We start from the raw sequence: 5,506 nt of genomic DNA, 5'->3' as shown, positions 1-5,506 counted from the left end.
TAACGCTGGCTGTTGGTGTTGCAGTTTTTGGTGCGTATCATCAGTTTGCTGAGCATACTTCTCAGATGTAATGGTTTCGCCAGGATTCAGGAAGCTGTAGTAGATCAGACCAGCAGCAGACCACCAAACAGTGAACATGACCTTTTTTTGGTTCTAGTGTGGCTTTGGGAAGTGCTCTGGAACTTACTCTCAGTTCAACCACTGAGCTGGTCATTGCCAGTTGTCGTATAAGATCCAAACCACTGAATGGTTGTTGCTGGTTGTCGTATAAGATCCAAATGGTTCATTTTTGTTTCATATAAGAAGAGAAGATGACACTTCAAAACAATGATTTTTTGATTTTCAGTCAGCTCATGGAAGCACCCCCTTACTGAACTTTTTCATCTTTCCATTTTGCTTCAAATGCTGAACTGTACAATGGTTGACACTGAGTTTTCTGGCAACTTTTCATGTAGTTTTAAGAGGATCAGCTTCAATGATTGCTCTCAATTGGTCGTTGTCAACTTCGGATGATCGGACACAGTACTCCTTATCTTTAAGACTCTTGTCTCTTTTCCAAAACTTCTTGAACCACCATTGCACTGTAAGTTCATTAGCAGTTCCTGGACCAAATGCGTTGTTGATGATGTGAGTTCTCTCTGCTACTTTACAACCCATTTTGAACTTGAATAAGAAAATTGTTCAAATTTGCTTTTTGTCTAACATAATTTCCATAGTCTAAAATAAATATAAAATAAACAGCAAGTAATAAGTCATTAGCAAAAAAACATAAAGCGAGAAACACACATTAAAATGATGTATAACACAACCATATTTATTTAAGAATGTATTCCAATATCAAACAGCAAATTTCAACAAGACTAAAACCACAATTACTTTTGCACCAACCATTAGCATCAGAATGGTCAATACATCAGTTAAACTACCTATGTCCTAGGTTTAGTTTTTGTTTTAGATCTTATGCTTTCATGAGCCTATGCAATTTCTGAGAGTATGCCTAGAAACTAAACCTTTTTATTAGTTCTACGTAATTTGTCACATGGATTGGGAAGGCAAGCTGAAGGTTTTATGCCCTTTATATATTGAAGGATTTCAGAGTTCAGCACTAGTGTATTTAACTTGTTGCTGACTTTTCTTAAGTTTTGGCAACTTAAGGCATCCTGGTAATTAGTGAAATGTTTGTCATTCTTATTGCAGACTTGTGATTGTAACCATTTTGTTTAAATGAAACTGGTATCATCTATATCCTCACAGAAAATTTCTAATGAAGTTTTAGAGAACTAATCTAACTATTCATGTTTAACCAGATAATCCACAGGGGGTTCCTTTTTGAAACAAAATGGTCTTCAATTATTAACCAAGTTACTTACTTTTGATTTCAAAAGCTGCTGTGTTTCTAATGTGTACTGAACAAAGGTGTGTAATTTTCTGTGCCAGACTTTTGACTTTTGTCTTCAAGCACTGTAACATGCAATGGATGGTTAGAAACAATATATTAGGGTTTCTGTTTAACCCTTTCAGGAATGAACTGTATTTCCTTTTATTAATTTTTTCCCTGTGTCATGATAGATGTTTGCAAGCATTCAGAATTGTTGGTACAGATACAGGTTTATATGCTCATTTTTAGCTTACTTCTTGAACATTGCAGCATACTCTACACCTTCAGTCCTTAAGAGGATTCTTTTACAAACAGTGTACTATAAGGTTTATTAGCAATACAAAATGGAGTAAACTTTGAACGCATAGTGGGCAGTGCTAAAAAAAACAAAAAAATTGAATAAACACATACCGTAATTTTGTAGAAAAAAATTGCTCAGCTCTATATTTTACCCATGAAAAATCTACAATATGAAGTTTCAAGAAATGAAAAAAGAGCAATGGGAAAATTTTAGGTTAAACATAAAAACAGTTCTCAGAGAAAAAATTATAGAATGGAATCAGCCTGAAGTAGAGCGTTTTTAGATTGTCTCTTCCAGACCCAAGATTTTCTTGGGGTCTATATATAATACTTCACAACCATCACCTTATTATTTCATTTTCATTTCTACTGAATATATTTTCAGTGTTATGTTCCTCACTTAAAAAACAGGTTAATATAAAGTACTTGAATGACTATCACTAAGGCCATTACTATTTAAGAGGCACAAATAATTCTTTCATTGATCTGCTGGGTATACATAAAGTTATTTTCATTCTTGTTATCATTTTAGTATTTAATCAACGTCTTTTTTTTTTTTTTAACAGATTTCAGTTAAATTTTCATTGCCAGCAAAAATGTATTAGCTCATTATATGTAAGTTTTAAACTGACTTACTGTCTAGGTAAAATATAATAAATAATCGCAGTCTAGGCAGGAAAAAATTAGCGAGTGTGAAGGCCCTGAGACAGAATATCAGTTAAGATTAAGTTCAATTGATAACAAGAGACCCAAAATAGTGGCTTTAATAAGATATTATAGATGGTTACTTTTTTTTTTCACATCAAAATCTGAAGGTAAAGAGTGCAAGGCTGGCGTGGTGCTATGATTCACAAAGTCCTCAAGGACCCTGGTTTCTACCAGCTTAACTTTTGCAATCTCTAGGATGAGAGAACTTGCATATGGCCCAAACTGGCAGCTACAGTTTCAAATCATCACATCTGCATTGCAGGGTATAGGATATAGGAAGAGTAAAAGCAGCAAAGGACCAAAGGTGTGTACTGACTGTCTTTTAAGGAAAGTTCTGGAAGGGTGTGACATGCTGTATCTGCCAGCACTATTACATGGCTACAAGGAAGGCTGGAAAATATAGCCTTTATTCTGGGCAGCCATGTGTCCATGTTTATTTACTATAAAAAAATGGAGGAATTTTTTGAAACAACTAACAGTCTCTGCTACAGACTGGAAAAAGTTCGATATATGACAGAAACAGAAAGGAGGCAACGAGAAGGCTAAGAACAAGATGAAATTGGAGAGATAGGCAGGAGCCAGATTATCTAGTCGTGAAGGCCATGGTAAGGAACTTGGATTTCATTGTGTCTGCATAGGGAAGCTATTGGAGGGTTTTAAACAAGGAAGTGGCATCACCTAATGAAGATTTCAGAATGATTTAAAATGATTGCTCTGGCTGGTATACAGAGAATGGTTTGAATGGGAAAATTTTCATGAGTGTGCAGGGAAAAGTCAAAATAGTGTGGATATTGCTGTGGTTCAGCAAGATATGATGGTGGCTCAGACAGGGTGGTAGCATCAGAAGTGATGAGAAATAGCTGAATTCAGAATATATTTGTAAGGAAGAATTGATGGTACTGGCTGATTAGTTGGATGTAAAGGGTGAGGACTCATAGAAGACTCCTAGTTTTACGCCTGAGCAAGTAAGTGAATGAAAGTACTATTTATGGAAATCAGGAAGACTAGAAGAGGAGTAGGCTTAGGGAATGAATAAGGAGGATTCAAATGTTATTTCATACATATTAAATTATAGATACCTGTCTGTTTTATCCCTTGCCATGCAAAATTTTTAGCAGTCTATACCTTTCTAAAAATGGAAGGCCCCCCCCTCTTCTGTAAGTTATATACAAACTCATTCTTCCCTTAATAAAGTATTTTTTTCTCAATCCAAGTCTGTAATGTTTCTATAAGATGTACAGGGAACTTACTTTAACACATATTTTGAAAACACACAACACATACCTATTAGTATGGACTGTTTTTCCAAGTAAGAGTAAGAAAATCTATCAAACTGGATAGTTAAAAAAACAAAAATCAAACTACCAAAGGGGCAAATCTGATCAACATTAGCAATAAAGATGAACCTTTTGATGCAACAAGACAATTTAAAAAATGTCCCATTTATTCACTTCTCACTACAAAGTCATGAATATAAGCCCTTAACAAATGCTAGTTCATTTAATATCTAAAACACTAAGGTAGGTATTAAATTTTACAAATTTATAATAGACTTGGCACAATAGGAAATTAACTTGCTCTTGAACAAGGTTTAAAGTGAATTCATCCTAAATAGTGCTCAGCAATCATGAAAGTATTATCAAATAGTGAAATACTATTATCAGATAGTATCAGTGTATTTTTTCCTAATATACCTACTCTACACATTATGAAAATGTTTATCTCTTTCAGTAAAATACCCAAGGAAATAAAACTCTCAAATCAGACTGTGCCCTTTGGAAGTGATTTCTCCAACTTTACCAGGGTTATTCTATTTAAAATGTGCTTTTTTGAGTAAATGTAACGATGGTGAGAATGAGGTCCATTTTTTGGCCTTAACAAAGTCTTATACATAAACTACTAGATTAGAATGATAAAGTCTTAATAATACTTGATGTCAGTATATATATATAAGTATATCCTATTTTTATCACTCCATCTTGTGGCCCCAAACTATTAATAAACTTTCAAATTATTAACAGCTAGATTAGGTGCTCAGTAATGCATATGTATTACATATACACAGAGGCATATCCAGTCTTTTAAAACACCAATTTATGGCTGTAGATGTTAACATGAGAAAGCAGAAGAGGCAGGAAGGAACTGTTTAGGAAATGGGAGGAGAAAAGGAGAGAAGGACATAAAGATATATATGTTGTTCTTCCTTGAATTTTCCTTAAGTAAAAAAACACAGTGAAGAAGAACGTTTAATGAAATGAATAACCAGGCAGAACATTTTCTACTAGCTACACCAGCACCATCCAGAGTTTAAATAAATTCACACAATATGTGCTGATATATCAAAATATACTTTACATTAAAAAACATGAGTTACCTTTTGTTTTATAATATGCTACTTTTCTTGCTATTTCTTGCTTTTGGCCTTCAGTGATAAATTTAAATTGGATTATAGTGATTTCTTTGGGAAGGAAAAGGTGACTTTATGAAACAACCAACCAAAGGGGGTAGAATTTTATTTAATTCAAATTTTACTTTACATTAATACATGCTATCACTCAAATAGGAATAACAATTTTCACATTATGAAACGACACCATTCCAAAATATACATGCAAAGGAATGGGAGGAATTACTGCAAAGGAAACAAGTTTAATTTCACTTTGAATGACAACTATTCTTCTAAAAAGCAGAGACTTCACTCCTTTAGGTTTCCACCAAAGCCACCATAATTTCAAAAGGTCTTGCAGATGGCCAAGTTGGTCACTCAAGTTTACGGGATGACTGGGGAGCGGGAGCTAGAGAAAGCGCTATAAACCTAATTTGGCTAGAGCAAGCTCAAACAACAGTGCTTTAAAAACCATTATATATACTTCCATCAGGTTAAAAAAAAAAAAAGAAGAGGAAGAAGGGGGATTAGTAGAAAACACCAATGGTTTCAGTAAAGGGGAACTCACTTCTCAGGAGGTGAAGGTGACATGCTGCCGGTCCCTGGAAGTGCGCGCACAAGCACCGCAGTTTGCGGGGGCTGAGGGAGGAAACGGGACAGTGGTCAGATTTGCTCCAGGTGGTACAAGTGAGAAGAGGAGGAGTGAGAAGGCGGCCGTGCGGGGGCGCGGTGTC

This window comes from Lemur catta, chromosome 6, assembly GCF_020740605.2.
Source record: "Lemur catta isolate mLemCat1 chromosome 6, mLemCat1.pri, whole genome shotgun sequence".
Classification (NCBI taxonomy): domain Eukaryota; kingdom Metazoa; phylum Chordata; class Mammalia; order Primates; family Lemuridae; genus Lemur; species Lemur catta.
The sequence above is the reverse complement of the archived record's forward strand: the minus strand, read 5'-3'. Positions refer to the sequence as shown.